The 14813-nt window shown below is 40.9% G+C and overlaps 1 long non-coding RNA gene across 2 annotated transcripts; it reads left to right on the top strand.

Annotated features, from left to right (window-relative positions):
• Positions 1 to 7819: 7819 nt before the first annotated feature.
• On the top strand, positions 7820 to 13193 carry LOC148185000 (uncharacterized). 2 transcript variants are annotated; one of them, XR_015773484.1, is made up of 4 exons: positions 7820 to 8013; positions 9533 to 9649; positions 10873 to 11027; positions 12359 to 13193. It is a non-coding gene; the product is annotated as an uncharacterized LOC148185000 (long non-coding RNA). The 2 variants fall into 2 exon arrangements; XR_015773483.1 differs by lacking the exon at positions 12359 to 13193 and having other exon boundaries at positions 7829 to 8013; positions 10873 to 12348.
• The last annotated feature ends 1620 nt before the right edge of the window (positions 13194 to 14813 follow it).

The raw sequence follows: 14813 nt of genomic DNA on the forward strand, positions 1-14813 counted from the left end.
ACGTAATCCAAAATCAGAGAAGGCTTTCCTGGAATTCTTGCTGGTATCTGAAGCCACTTAGAAATGACTGAACTGCACTGTAGGAAGGGAGGGCAGGATGGCCAAGCCAAGGGCTGTTTTCCATTGCCCATATCATGATTCCCTCCTTAACAGACAGAACATGACCTTCACATCGCTTGGTGGGAATACCATGCACTGCTTTAGGGAAATGCTAACCTTGGGGAAACAAGAAAACAAAGAAAATCCCAAACAAAAGTCTATTTCCCCTTTGCTTATAGTCTCCCAGACTTATTTAGCTCTATCTAGCAAGAAATGGACCAAATGTAAAATTCAGTATTACTTTATGGTTCTCTTATTTGTTTTAATCAGCTTTACAGCCCTGTGGTGCCAAAGTATCATCCCAACTTATGCATTATTTACTAGTTAATATCTCAAAACAGATGTCTCTAAATAAAATAATTTCCTTCCTCTTGCTTGTCATGCCTGAAGGCCAAATCAAAGGAACAGAGCACCTCTCTGATAATGTGCACTGCACTCAAATCATGACATCAGGGTCACCGAGCCTCTGCCAGAGCTGGGTCCTGGGGTATTGAGAAATTTGTAGCTACTTGTGTCTCTCAAAGTCAGGGTCAGTGTTTCTCTGCTCAGGGCGCTCTCATGTCTCTGCCTTTCAAACAGCCATTTCAGCCCTGCACACCTTCTGATTTCAAGGATCATCTATTTCTTGCAGGTGTCTGTGGCATGAAAGTCCAAGTGTCACGGGATGGTCTGGCTGGGTCAAAAATCAATTTTGTCTGGAACTAGGCAAGTATCTATAAGAGCAGGCACAACTCTGCGATTAACCAGTTTAAACACATTTAACAAATGCATTTAACCATTTATTTGGCACACTTTGCCTTATCTCTGTGCTTTTGAAGCTGATGCTCGAGAGTTCATAAAATATTAGAATGGGGTCTTTATGCTTTCTTCTTTTCCTCTGTGGTACCAAGGTTTAACTCCAGACCACAACTAAGCACCAGCAGCTGCTCATTCCCTCCTTCAATTCTTTTTGGGTGGGAAGGGGAAGGAAACCAGACAAAGGTAAAACCTGTGGGCTGAGAAAAGAGCAATTTAATAATTGGAGTAAAAAAAAATAATGATGAAAGGAGATATTAAAGAAAGAGACAAAAATAAAATTAAATTAATAATAACTAGATGATGGACAATACAATTACCATTCCAAGAAGCAACTGATCCCTTTATGCCAGCTCCCACACACTTTATATACTGGGAATGGTGTTGTGTGGTGTGGAACATCCCTGTGGCCAGGTCAGCTGTCCTGGACCTTCTTCTTCCCAGCTCCCCATGCAGAACACAGGAAACTGAACAGCCCTTGATTGAGGGTAGACTAAATAACAATTAAATTATCAGTGTGTTATCAATATTTTTCTCATCCAACACAAATAATGATGTGTCTCTAAGTCTGTCAAACACTGGGACTGCAGGGAAACATGTCCTCAGCTGACAGGGGCTGATCCTCTGGAGGACTTTGATTTTCAAGATCAAAGTCATGAATGGGGTTGGCATTTCACTGGACCCAAAACAAATTTGAGCATGTGATGGAGGGATACAGGACAGATAAGTGAATTTTGACTTTGTCCACAGGTGGAGTCTTTGCCCTCAGCTTTAATTAACTCTGAGAAGCACATGTGTAAGGCAGGATTCTGTAGTTTTCCATGAGATCTGGATTTTCTGTCCAGATATGAACTGAAATGCACAATTTTAGGGATTCTCTGAAAGGAGCCAGAGAGAATTTAAGACTTGTCTTTGGTAATTTGATTGTAGGTGTTGATTTTTTATGGATTTATTCAAAACTGAAAGTTAATCTGTAGGACACAGAACCCATAAAATTATTTTCTTAATTTTTTTCCCCATTTATGTATTTTTTTCTGTCATCACTTGCCTTATATTCCCATAGTCTTTACAGAGAAAGTGGGAGTTTTGATAGTGTAAAGTGAGTAAATAGAAAAAGGGTAAATAAGTGTAGTAGGAGAAAGGTTAAGTTTCTTCAGCAAAGGATCAACCTCCCAAACTCTCTAATTGTATCTAAATGAAGCTTAAGATGAGATATCCTACAAGATATTTTCACTTACATAAGATAATTTAATCTATGCAAGACTTGGTTACTATACACAGTAAAGAGGACTCCCAGCCTGAAAAGGTTGAAATTTGTGGAAAAGAAGGTCATGAGTGGAACAAATCAATTAATCCTGTCCCTATTTTTTAGGATGAGGCCTAAGGGAGTAGGCACAAGTAGGCCATGGCCACTCATATGACCTTTGCAGGAGAAAGAGGATGCTTGTGGGGAGTGCAGAAGATATTACACTGATTTGGGTGGTGGTAGGAGGTCAGTGTTAATAATCTTGGTACTAAAAAGGGGAAAAGACAAGAAACTACTGCATGAAAGAGCATTTGGTCACAATAACCCCTGCAACATTATAGGCTGGTGACAGCATGGCTGGACAGTGCCCAGGCAGAAAGGGACCTGCTGTCACCTGGTGACAGCAGCTGAACACGAGCCAGCCGTGTGCCCTGGTGGCCAAGAAGGCCAATGGCCCCTGGCCTGTGTCAGGAAGAGTGTGGCCAGCAGGAGCAGGGAGCTCATTCTCCCCCTGTACTCAGCACTGGTGAGGCCACACCTCGAGTGCTGTGTCCAGTTCTGGCCCCTCAGTTTGGGAAGGACCTTGAGACCCTTGAGTGCATCCAGAGCAGGCAATGAGGCTGGAGAGGGGCTGGGAACACAAACCCTGAGAGGAACGGCTGAGGGAGCTGGGGGTGTTTATCCTGGAGAAAAAGAGACTCAGAGGTGACCTCATCACTCTCTACAGCTCCTGAAAGGTGGCTGTGGGCAGGTGGGGTTGGTCTCTTTCTCCAGGCAGCCACTGACAGAACCAGAGGACACAGTCTCAGCTGCGCCAGGGGAAATATAGGTTGGATGTTAGGAAAAAGTTTTTTATAGAAAGGGTGATAATGGAATGGAATGGTCTGCCCAGGGAGGTGGTGGAGTCACCATCCCTGGATGTGTTTAAAAAAAGACTGGATGTAGCACTTGCTGCCATGGTTTAGTTGAAGTGTTGGGGCATGGGTTGGACTCGATGATCTTGAAGGTCTCTTCCAACCTTGTGATTCTGTAATTCTGTGATTCTGTGAAAATAACATGAACAGAGTGGAGACAGCTTAGACAAATATATACTTTATAATCTACTGCTTTGGGTACAGAGGACAGCCTGGAGTGATGTGCCAATAATCACAGAGCAGAGAGAAAGCAAGGTTAGGACTAATACCCTGCTGAGTCCACGGCCAGAGCTGTATCCACACAGTCTTGTGCCCTCAGCCACGCTCTGCATCCCACCATTTACATAACTTCCCTGGAGATTTGCTTGCCTCTGCAACACCTGACAAAGCACACAGTCTAAACTTTATGAAAATTCACACAAGAAACAAAACTCGGCCATTTCAGAGTTTAATAGCTTGCTGGAAAGGGTAGGAAAATGTTAAAAAAAAACATAAAAGCAACTCTCAGAGTACCTAGTCACTAAGAGCAAATTATATAATTATGAAAGAAACAAGACAAAAACTAACTAAATTTTCACAGATTTCTCAGCCTTACCCTTGCCAGCCTCTAATATATGTGTATCTCTAGCAATCACCTGGCAGTTACCCACAGAATTCACAGAATTAAACAAATTACAAATGAGTCCAGGATGGGCAGAGCATGCCAGTCTTGGCTCTCCAGTGAGCCACATAATGCTCTGCAGCATTTGGCTTCTCTCAGCAGATCCATTAGTCAGGGTGGATGAACCTCATCAGCTGAGGGGAATGCACACCAGGAAGCGTGCTTGGAAGAGTGGAGACATTTGACTTTCATGAGAGATGAGGAGAAACAGAACTCTGGCTGCTCTGCTTTGGCCTCTCTCCCCTCCAGTGGCATCTATGCAAACGCAATCCGGTCTTCAGTCTCATCCAGAGTGAAGTCATCTCCCCATGTTCTGTCCTGGTCTCTGTTGTGCATGTCCAGAGTAGGCAAAGACACCTGGAAGGGACCCAAAGCAGGCCAAGGTGATTATCTACCTAGTTCTTGCAAAAGAACTGCTGGGAATTCAGAGGATGTTGCTGTTGTCACTGTTCACTCACCAACCAGGGGCAGAAATGATCACAGGTATTGGGGAAAAAAGCCCTGTAATTTAATAGAGGTAAGATGGAAATGTCTAGGTTTCAAGGACTGTATTTCAATATCTCTCCTGAGTCAGTTCAGCCTGATCTGCCTCTGGAAGCCACACCTGGCTTTTTTCCTGAGTTGCTGTTTAAAGATGGCTGTGGGAAATGTGCCTGTCAGATGCTTTTGGTCTCTGTTGAGAGTTGTGTTGCTCTTTCTCAGCCTTGCTAGAGCGTTTTTCCTCTTGACCTTCCTCTTTACAGAAAGTCCAGCACCACCAGAGAGAGAAAACTGATCAATTTTTGTCTCTAGCCATACTTCACACACAGAAGAAGTCTCCAGTTAGATTGGCATTTCATGCACACTTATGTATTTATTGACTCTTTCTGAACACTTTAGCAGAATGATTTAGAAATGGTCTCCAGAAAGTACTGACCTTTAATTATTATTATGGTTATTATTAAAAGTCACTGTTAATCACAGTGGGAGACAAAAAAAAAGGAAAAGGAAAGGTGTTTGTGTGCTTCTGTCATATGGAAAATATGGGATCATGTATTGGGAACTTCAGAGAGATGGAGAGAACATTCAGCAGTTGCTTGATATTTTTTTACAACATTCTGCACCAATAACTACGTTGTCATTTCATCATCAACTAAAATCAACCAGATACTAATGTGAGATATTGTAATCCCTAAAGTTTCCTAGATCTGTTTGCCAGGAGTGCTCTGAATTGTTTAGAAAGCAAAAATGACTCTCTGGGGATAGATAATTTAGTCATTCTGAACACCAAAATGTTTCTGACTGGTCTTCACAGGACAATGTATGGGTTGCCAGTATCTAAAAAATAAGAATTGCAGTTATACTCAGAACTTGCACCTGAATCAATGCAAAAAAATGGAAGGAATAATAAAGTTCATATGAGAAACCCTTATAACTGCAAGGTGGAGTCCATCCATACCATCTATTCTATTTTTCTTTCTGTCTCAAAGTTAGGTGTTTATTGTTACTTGTCAGCCAGAATCCTTCTCTGGTCAAGAGAGATGAATAGGCACCTACAGAGGGTGAGTCACCCAATCTATCTTAAGAAAGGATGAATCACCCACTAGAAGTGCATTCTTTTCTCCATCTTCAGTTTCAGATCTGAAGTGTGAGAACTGAATGATGTGTTTAGGTTTTTCCAACTGTGTAAAATGACATAATAAAATTATTACCCCTCCCTACAAACTCTGTCTTGCTTATGTCTCCAAACAAGCATGATGACAGTGATAATGTTCTGCTCTGGAGGGAGAATTCAGTTTAGCTTAGAGACTTATTGTCCTCATTGATGAAGTGGCATGAATCCCATGCAAACTGTTCACAAAATTTTGTCTAAAAGTTATACATACGTTTTCAAAGGCTATAAAGATTGCTTGGAACACTTTTAAGTGTTTTTCTGATCCAGAAAGCATTTATCTGATTAGCTCTCTTTCTGGGAAACTTGTCTAGGCTACATTAACATTTCTTATCAAACTTTGCATATGATTGCCATGAGATTCAATCTGATTAAAAATAAAATGTTTTGAAAGGCCTTTGCTTTGTTGTTTTTTTCACCCTTCCCCCACAGAATGGAAATTGTTTTCTGTCCAGTTTTGAGTAAACAGCGTAAGAAAATCAGGGGGAAAAAAGGTGTCAAAGAACATGTCCTTTAATTCATTAGCAATTCAAACAAACTCAGAAGCTGGGATTACAGTTTCTAATATGGAAGTAATCCTCAAAATGTTTAGCATACATGGTCTAACTGCATCCAGTATTCTTCAAGATCATTCAGTTCCACCCCCTGGCATGGGCAGGGACAACTTCCATTAGACCAGATTGCTCTGAGTTCCATCCAAACTGGCCTTGAGCATTTCCCTGGATGGAGCCACCACAGCTTCTCTGCAGAGCCGGTTCCATGGCCTCACCCCGCTCTGAGTAAACAATTTCATCCCAATATCTAATCTACACCTACTCTCTTTTCAATTTGGAGCCATTCCCCCTGGTCCTGTCACTATATGTGCTAGTAAATAGTCCCTCTCCATCTTTCTTACAGGCCCTCGTCACGTCCTGGAAGGCCACAATCAGGTCAACCCGAAACCTTCTCTTCTCCAGGCTGAACAATCCCAAATCTCCCCGCCTTTCCTCACAGCAGAGCTGCTCCATGCCTCTGATCATCTTGGTGGCCTCCTCTGGGCTCATTCCAACATCTCCACATCCTTCCTGTGCTAGGACCCCAAAGAAGGAGGCAGCTCTGCAGGTGGAGCCCCAAGAGATCTAAGCTTCAGATCTGTTAAGCACAAGAAGAGGAAGTGCACAACACAAGTGCCAAGCAATTCACCGTAAAGTTATGAACATTCTTCTTTAGTTGATTTTTTTTGCCTATCGTTAGGCAAAAAATGAAGACTGAACTGGAAGTACAGCTGAGTTCTTTGAGACTTGTTAATGAAAAGGACGACAAGGTTCAGCTGGTGAAAAGTGACATATTTCAACTGGCTCCGTGGGTGTCATGTCAACATGTACCATCTGAGATCCTGGCACAAAAAACCAGAGATATTAAGATATGGCCTGTTCTTTCATGCCGAAAGCCAGGATGCCAAACCAATGAAAAACCGTGGAAAAGTCATTAAAAAGCATTTTAGCACTTTGGAAACCAAGAGACCACATTAGAAAGTTTAAGTGGACTAATTACTTGAATTACATTTTGTTACAAACCTAAGCTGGGCTTTTACAGCCCTGTATTTCAGTCCTTGCTGTTTCTTGCTAATGAAGTTAGCTATAAAATAAACAGGATGATGCTCTGGTTTTTACTGACCTGCCAAACATAAAGACTTTTTACAGCTCAGAACAGGGGCAGAATGCAGGGGATGAGGACTGGAGTTAACAAGCTCTGTGAAAACTTGTCTTCTCCAAGCTGTGGGGAGAAGCAATATTTGTGCATACCACAAAAATTTGGCTCAGCTCACAGTCAAACACGTCTGTCCCCCAATCCAGCAAATATGCAAGTCATGCTTTGGCGCTTGTCCTGATGCCAGATGGTTACATGTGTGACAACACTAAAAGCAGGATTGATGTGATCTCTTAGCAGTCAGCATAAGGAAGGTTTAGTAGGATGAAGAGCTGGGGCATTTGAGTTCACTGTGTCTGATAGAACAGATCGGGGAAGGGAGCTGTCTTTATCTGCAGCAGCAATCCTGTGACATTGCATTCTCACACAGCACTCTGAAACACTGTGCCTGGTCACAGGGTCGTGTAAATAGAGCCACACTACTAAAATCTGCTCCTCAAAGCATAGCTCTGCTTATGTCCAGTGATATCCTTCCAAATTCCAGTCATAAAAATTCTTCTTAATATCATAAAGAGCAAAACGGCTGCAGGGAGTGCAGGGTCGTTTTGCTTGGAGCAAAGGATCTCATTTGACAGGTTTGGAGGATTTTTAAAAACACAGCTGCAGTGATCTCAGCCTTCAGCTATCAGGTGCAAGCAGTGTAAAAACTCATTCTGTCCATTAATGGGTTGATCACCACTGATGAGTATTTGTGCTGAAATACAGGTTTCAAGAACATCAGGATCTTTTTGCTCCAGTCTTCCCACAGAAAGGGTAAACCTGTTAATTGCTGGGCGGTATTTCTGTTCTACTCTGGACAACAGGGTTCAGCTGGATGATTAGAGTGATTAAAAAATAAAAAGCATCACCTGATAGAAGTGGCTACAATCATTAGAAGTGCTGGTATGGCACAAAAGAAACCTGTAGAGGAAAATCTGACTGAACTGGTTTTTGGGGAACCTCTAGAAGAAATTCAAAGGTGATTATCTGATTGTGATTCATCTGATTTGATCACAATTACATTTATTTAGCTATTGTTTTTTAAAAAGCTCAGGAAATTGCTGAGCCCATACTCTGTTCACTGTACTTAGAGATTTTCTGTGCATTGGGATGTTTCTTTACAGAGAATTTTTCTTTGCAGAGATTTTTTTTTTCAGTGTCACTGAAAACAAATTGAAATTCATTTCAAAACTGATGTTCAGACCATTTGCTCTTGTTTTCTTTTATTGACCTTAACCCTAAACCCTCCTTCTATTTCATAGAGCCAATATGAGATTGATGATTTAGGGCAAACAGAGAGAATGTCACAAGCCACCAAAACAATTTGTTCTGAAGAAAGAAATGAACTTAGAAAGCAGTGATAATTGTTCATCTTCCAGTAAGTTTGGGGAATCAAGACCATGAAATTAAATCTTGAATTTATAGGCAGCCCAGATGAAAGTTCTAAATTGTTTATTAAAAATAAAGAGAAATTTTATTTCACAACCTCTCTGGATAGATTATTTCAGTTTAGGAAGCTATCCAAGACTTAATGCATCTTGCATTCTCTGTGAAAGGAAATTTGCTCAGGACAACCTGCTTGTAGAAAGAGAAGGAAAGCAAGAAAATGGCCCATGTAGAATATTACAAGAATGTTGTGCAGAAATTATCAGAGAGATTAATACGTGGATGGGTGTAAAAATGCATTCAAATGCTAATTTTCTTCCTCAGACTGCAATGCATAGCATACACCAAACCAGCTGTATTCTGCTGTTCATTATCAGCAGACAATTAATTTAGTTCAAATGCAGGCAGGAAAAGTAACTCCAAAACTCTTCAGGCACACAAAAAAAAGAGATAAAGAAGTGTTGTATATTGCATATTCACCAGAAGTAGGTACCACCTGGAGCAATGTGACTAAAAACATCTTTGCCTCATGATCATGTTGGGGTTGCATTAGAAGGAGGTGTCTCTGGAAATATTTGCCAGTTACAGAGATGGAATTTGCCTCAAGGCATCTGCTTGATGATATTGATCACTGTAAATGTCCTGACAGGGAAAAACAAGACAGTAAAATGTCTTGGGTTAAATGCCACTGCACATCCTGCAGTGAATATCCTCTCCACCAGTGCTCAGCTGGATGGGAGGGCACTGTTTTGAATCCCTGCAAGTACAAAGTGAAAGTTGGGTGAAAGTTTTGGCTTCAGGGCTGAATGAACCTTTCCAGACTCACCAAAGCTGTGTCTTGCCCTTGCTTTCAGCTGAGAGAAATTGATGCTCTTGTCTCAAATTCAGAATTTCTGAGTTCTCAAGAGCAATGACCCCCAAGAACATCTTTCTACCATAAAATTACCAGAAGGGATGGTCCTTGGGATGCCGTTCCTGAAAGTACCATTTTAATGAATAGGTGATTTGAGGACTGGCAAGATATAGTCTGTTTGAAAAGAGAGTTAATCTAGACACTGAGAAGTTCAGAGGTTTAAGTTCAATTTCTAATTTTTGCAATCTTTTTATTCCAGGAAAGCAGCTGCCATTTAGATAAGCAGCCCAACAACCTGATGATGTGTCTGAACAGACACTTCAGAGGAATGTGAAAAAGAAATAAACACCTCAAAGTGAAAACATTTTCCCTGCAGGTAAAAAAATAAGAGTTGGATGGAACATAAGCTTTAAAGTGTTAGAGCTGATTAGTTTTTTCTCAATACTTTTCATTTAAGCACTAATTATTCTTTCCAACCCTTTCAATGTTAATCCATTATTAAACGGGTTAAAGAGGCACCAAAAAATTCATGTCAGACTTTATAACTGCCAAAATAAGACTCTCAGAAAGAGGTTTTAGGAGCAAGAAATCTAATTAGTTCATTGGTTAATGAAGTAAATCAAAGGAGATTGGTTCCGTAGCCAATCTCATTCACTGCTTTCACTAACTCCTAAACCAGGGTGGGATGTTTCTCTTCATGGCCTGGTTATAGGCCCTGTGCAAAGCAAGAGGAAAAATGTAATTAGTGTCTGGGCTAATTGGTGGCACGTTTTGTGACAGGCTGCGCTGACAAACACATTGTGATGTAGCACAGTGCCGGATTACCTCAACCATAGTATGACACAGCCCTTTATGTTACAAGGGGGAAAGGAAGGAATGTTCCAGTTCCCATTGTATTCTGGTTACAAAAGGTTGCTGGAAGCACTGTCCTCTGATCATGTTTGGAACTGTCTCCCTGTATCTGTGCTAAATTGATTTCTTTATTTGGATACTGCATGTTTGCTGCCATTCTACGTTTCTGATAAATAAGAGTTTGAACCAATCTGCCAATTTACCAAGGGTAAATCATTTTCTCATCTGGGCAAGCTTACAGGTGCAATAATGCAACTGAGTCCAAATGGGGATGGGGTTCAATTTCATCTGCTTAAACAGTCCTTGTTCAACCAGCGATCTCTCATCCCAGGAACTGGAACAGCCACCCACCTCCCCAGCACCACTGACAGAGAATTGAGGAACAAATGGGTAGTGACAGGACAAGAGGGAATGGCTTTAAACTGAAAGAGGCCAAGTTTAGATGAGATGTTATGAGTAAATTCTTCCCTGTGAAGGTGGTAAGGCTGTGGCACGGATTCCCAGAGGAGCTGTGGCTGCCCCATCCCTGGAACTGCTCACGGCCAAGGTTGGACAGGGCTTGGAGCAACCTGGGCCAGTGGAAGGTGTCCCTGCCCATTGCAGGGGGTTGGAACAAGATAATCTTTAAGATCCTTTCTAAGCCAAACAATTCAGTGATTCTGTGGTGATTCTATGATTATGAATCTCTTGTATTTTTCTAGTGGAAAAGCTCTCTGAGCTGGTATCACTGATTTTATCTTTCAGCAGAACTGGGCTGTGGAAAGGCAGTTGGGACTTAGACAGAACCAGCTGTTGCCTGGCACTACATATATTCCAGTGGATGGAAGAGGAAGCCCAAGATGATGGCTATGGCAACCACATCACTGCATGTAGAATAAAACAGGCAGCTGTGGCATAGAGTGGTATAAACACAACACTTATAATGGACCTTTGATCCCTTTTTAGAAAGAGATGCTTCCCAATCACTTGGAACAAAATCCTATCAAGCCTGAACTAAATTCTGCTACCTGGGAGCAAACCTTTATCTCACGAGGCTGGAGTTTGGGTCTGAATAGAGCCATGGGTAGGATATTAGTGGGTAATTTCTATACAGAAATGACAAGCACACTGGAAATTTTGCAGCTTGGCCTCCAGAGAATTCATCAGATTTAAGTATTACTGCGGCATTACATTTGAGTGAAAGGGCAAAGAGAGGGAGCATTTATCTTATCAGAATATTGACTTACTTGCAATACTGTTGTTCTGCTTTCTGGGGATATAATAACACCAATTCGTGTTTGCGTAGCAACAAGGTAAAGGTTTCTTTTTTAAATGTGTTGTTCCGCTCTGAAAAAGAAAACCTAACACCATGGCAACACACAGTGATTCCTCCATCAAATATACTCTCAAAAAGTGCTTTGCTAGATTTAGGAATTATTACTAAAAAGAAGAGAGATATTAACAAGCTTGCTTCCCAGCTTTGCAGCGGTATATATACAGATATATATATATATATATATATATGTATATATACTCACAGGCATTATTATCTCCACCTTATTTATTAGCTAATTATTTATATATGCATAGACTCCCACAATATTCTTCCTGCTAACCCTCCTGCTCTTTCACCATCTGTCCTTCACTTCCAAGAGTAAAACTGAATTAATTTTTTTTTTAAGCCTGCTAAAATACTGTTAAAAGCAGACAAGTTCCACCCATGTGAGCTTTTAGTTAAACAGCATGTGTGAGTCTTTATGAACCGACCTAGGAATAAAGTAGGCAATATGTGCACATCTGCACCAGGAACAGCAGTTTCTCCACTGGATCAGTACGTGCTTCACCTTCCCTTGCAATCTGTGACTCAGCCTGTGCCTTGTCGTGCCGGTGTCTGCACAATTCTGGGACCGGATCAGCCAGGGGTTGTGGCAAGAGAAATAAAAGGGTTCCACGAGGGTTACCTGGAAAATAAAGATTTTAATAAAGGAGCAAAAATAACAAAAGGGGTAAAAGCTGTACATGGTATGGGGTGATCCACAAAGACCCTGAAATGGGGGAAATGTAACAATATATAACCTTTGTAACAGAACCCTGAACCAATGAACAACTGCATTACCATATATGTAAAACATTGCCAACCAATCATTAGCAAGAACTCAAAAAACATTACCTTATATGGACCAATGGCATTAACATAACCATTCCCATAATCCCACCCTAGTCTTCACAACCTGACCAGGTGTTTCTTTCCTAGCAGCCCATCTCCCATGGCCTTGGATTGATGCCCCCTTCGCTGTCAACCAGAGCCTGCTCCCAGGCTCCAGTCTCACAACTCCCACAGTGCCTCAGTTTGGAAACTGGAGATGACAACTACTGAGGAAAACCAGACCTTTCAAAAGCCTGGATCTCCCTCCAGTGACTGACTTCAGAAAGTAGCAAGACCAGTGGTTTTGAGACATTTCAGATTAAAAAATAATCCCGAGAATCTCCAAATGAACAAAAAGTATAAAAATCCAAAAGAACAAAAAAAACCCCAAATACCCCCATATTAAAAAGAAAAAATCAGATCTTTATAGCTCTTTCTTCTTTTAGTAAATTCAAAAAAAAATTCTTAAAAACACTTTATTTAGTTAAACTTTAATAGCAAACTACTATCACATTCAATTAAAGAGAAGTTTCTCTTATTTAGCATGCATTTCTCCCCTCTATTTGCATGTGTGGGGAGGTGATTGAACCTCTTTATTTAAAGAGGTTCTGTTATTTAAAGGGCTTCTTGCTAATTGAAAACACCTCAGGAACCCTGAGCAGCCTGAGATAGTGGAAGGTGTCCCTTCCCATGGCAGTGTGGTTGGAATGAGATGATCTCTAAGGCCCCTTCCAACCCGTTCTATAATTCTGTGATTTATAGCCTGGCTGATTTTGGCTGCTGTGGTCTCCCTTTGAGTCACTGGTTGGATGTCACTAATTTTACATTTTGATCAGCTCTGATGGGGAGTCAGACAGACAAGTTCAAAGCAGGACAAATGAAGAAGGGTTTCAGCAGTGACCTCTCTGACTAATTACTCAAAAATGTGATTTCCCTCCAAATGTTTGCCACAGTCTGGTCAGAGCCTCCCTGATGGTGACAGGTCAGCCCCCAGCCAGGTTTTCATGATGATTTTGCAATCAGTTCCAGCTTCACAGCTGATGCTGCAATCAGATCCATCATGCCTGCTGAATATCGATCATTGTTACTGACAAGCAACAGAGGGGAGCAAAATCCAAAGATAGCAAATAAGAAAAATGGCCCTGTCTAGAGCAGAATTTCCAGGCCTTTCAAAAGAGAACCATGGTACTGGGCTTTCCTTTGCATCCTTGTCCCTTCTCTGTCAGTCTTAGCTTTGAATTACTGACAAGGGAAAGAAGGGGAAACAGAGAAAAGAAAAAGAAAATAAGGCAAGAAAATTGAATTTTCCTGAAGCTAAGCAAGTCATGCAGGAAACATGTCCTAAGAAGTGATCATAAATAACTCTTCTTTTTAATGTTATCCATTTAGAAAGATCTTTTATGGACCATTCATGTTGTTGCTTGAGGCAGTTGTTCTTCTGGTAGGTATAGCTATAAAATGCATATGTGGTGGAAGCAAAAGGACTTTTTTAATTATCTCTATTAATGAACAGATTAATTGGCAGTTTCAACCCCCATATATATGTATGATCAATACTTCCAGCCAAGACTGAGCTGACATCATCTCCAATCAAATATCATTAGACAAGGCCAACCAGTTTCAGGGTTTGTACCCAGCTATTGTCAGGAATTCTGAAAAGTCGGAAGAAACCTCCTCTCCATGTAAACTTGTCAAGCAGGAGGCAATTCCACAGTTTTATCCAAAGCTGTATTAGCATTTGAATTCACTTTTTGCAACTGTGTAATCCCCCAGAATTCACAGATTCCATTAAAACTAAAGATTTGCCACATTTCCAGAGGCAATATTTCCGTAGGGATCAGATAAAAACACTGTTTAATATAACACCTGGCCTTTTACTGCAAAGATGTTTGCATCAAAGTGCTGCATATTCAGTGCATTTGTAATTTTTAATCATTGAGTTTTTCCTGTACTGAAAGTTTTATTCATCTAAAAGAAAAAACGAGCGTGGGAGTTATAAGGAGGATTTAGCCTGTCTTCTGAGTCTCAGTTGGAAAATATAATTCGGGATTTTTAGGAGAAACTGCTCTTCCAGAAAGATTTAATTCTGTGATGTATTGCTTCATTTCCCTCCTTCTATCTTTAGGTACGAGCCATCTTCCTCTCCTCCACTTAAACCAAACAGGTTTGCTTTTATATATGTATAAATATGTGAATATATACAGATATTTACACTCCACATAGTCATCCCTGATTCATTTTATAAAGCAACAGAGAGAAATCTGCCCTTTCAGGGTGAAAATCAGATGAACTCTTTTGCACAATGACTTTAAACCAAGATGCCTTGCAAGTCATTGCACCTCTCTGACAAAAAGTGTTCCAAAAACATGTGGAGGTAACACTTGAGGATGTGGTTCAGTGGTGAATGTGACTGACAATTGGATATGATGATCCTAATGGTCTTTTCCAACCTGAATTATTCTATGATTCCATGAAAAAGGGAACCAGATTCCAGATCACTTATTGAATTCTACATTTAGTAGGATGAATGTGACTGGGCAGAGTAAAGGACAGATGGACAGAA

The sequence above is a fragment of the Pseudopodoces humilis genome, chromosome 1 (assembly GCF_049639895.1).
Source record: "Pseudopodoces humilis isolate 2021_Gansu_Grassland_sample_001 chromosome 1, ASM4963989v1, whole genome shotgun sequence".
NCBI lineage: Eukaryota > Metazoa > Chordata > Aves > Passeriformes > Paridae > Pseudopodoces > Pseudopodoces humilis.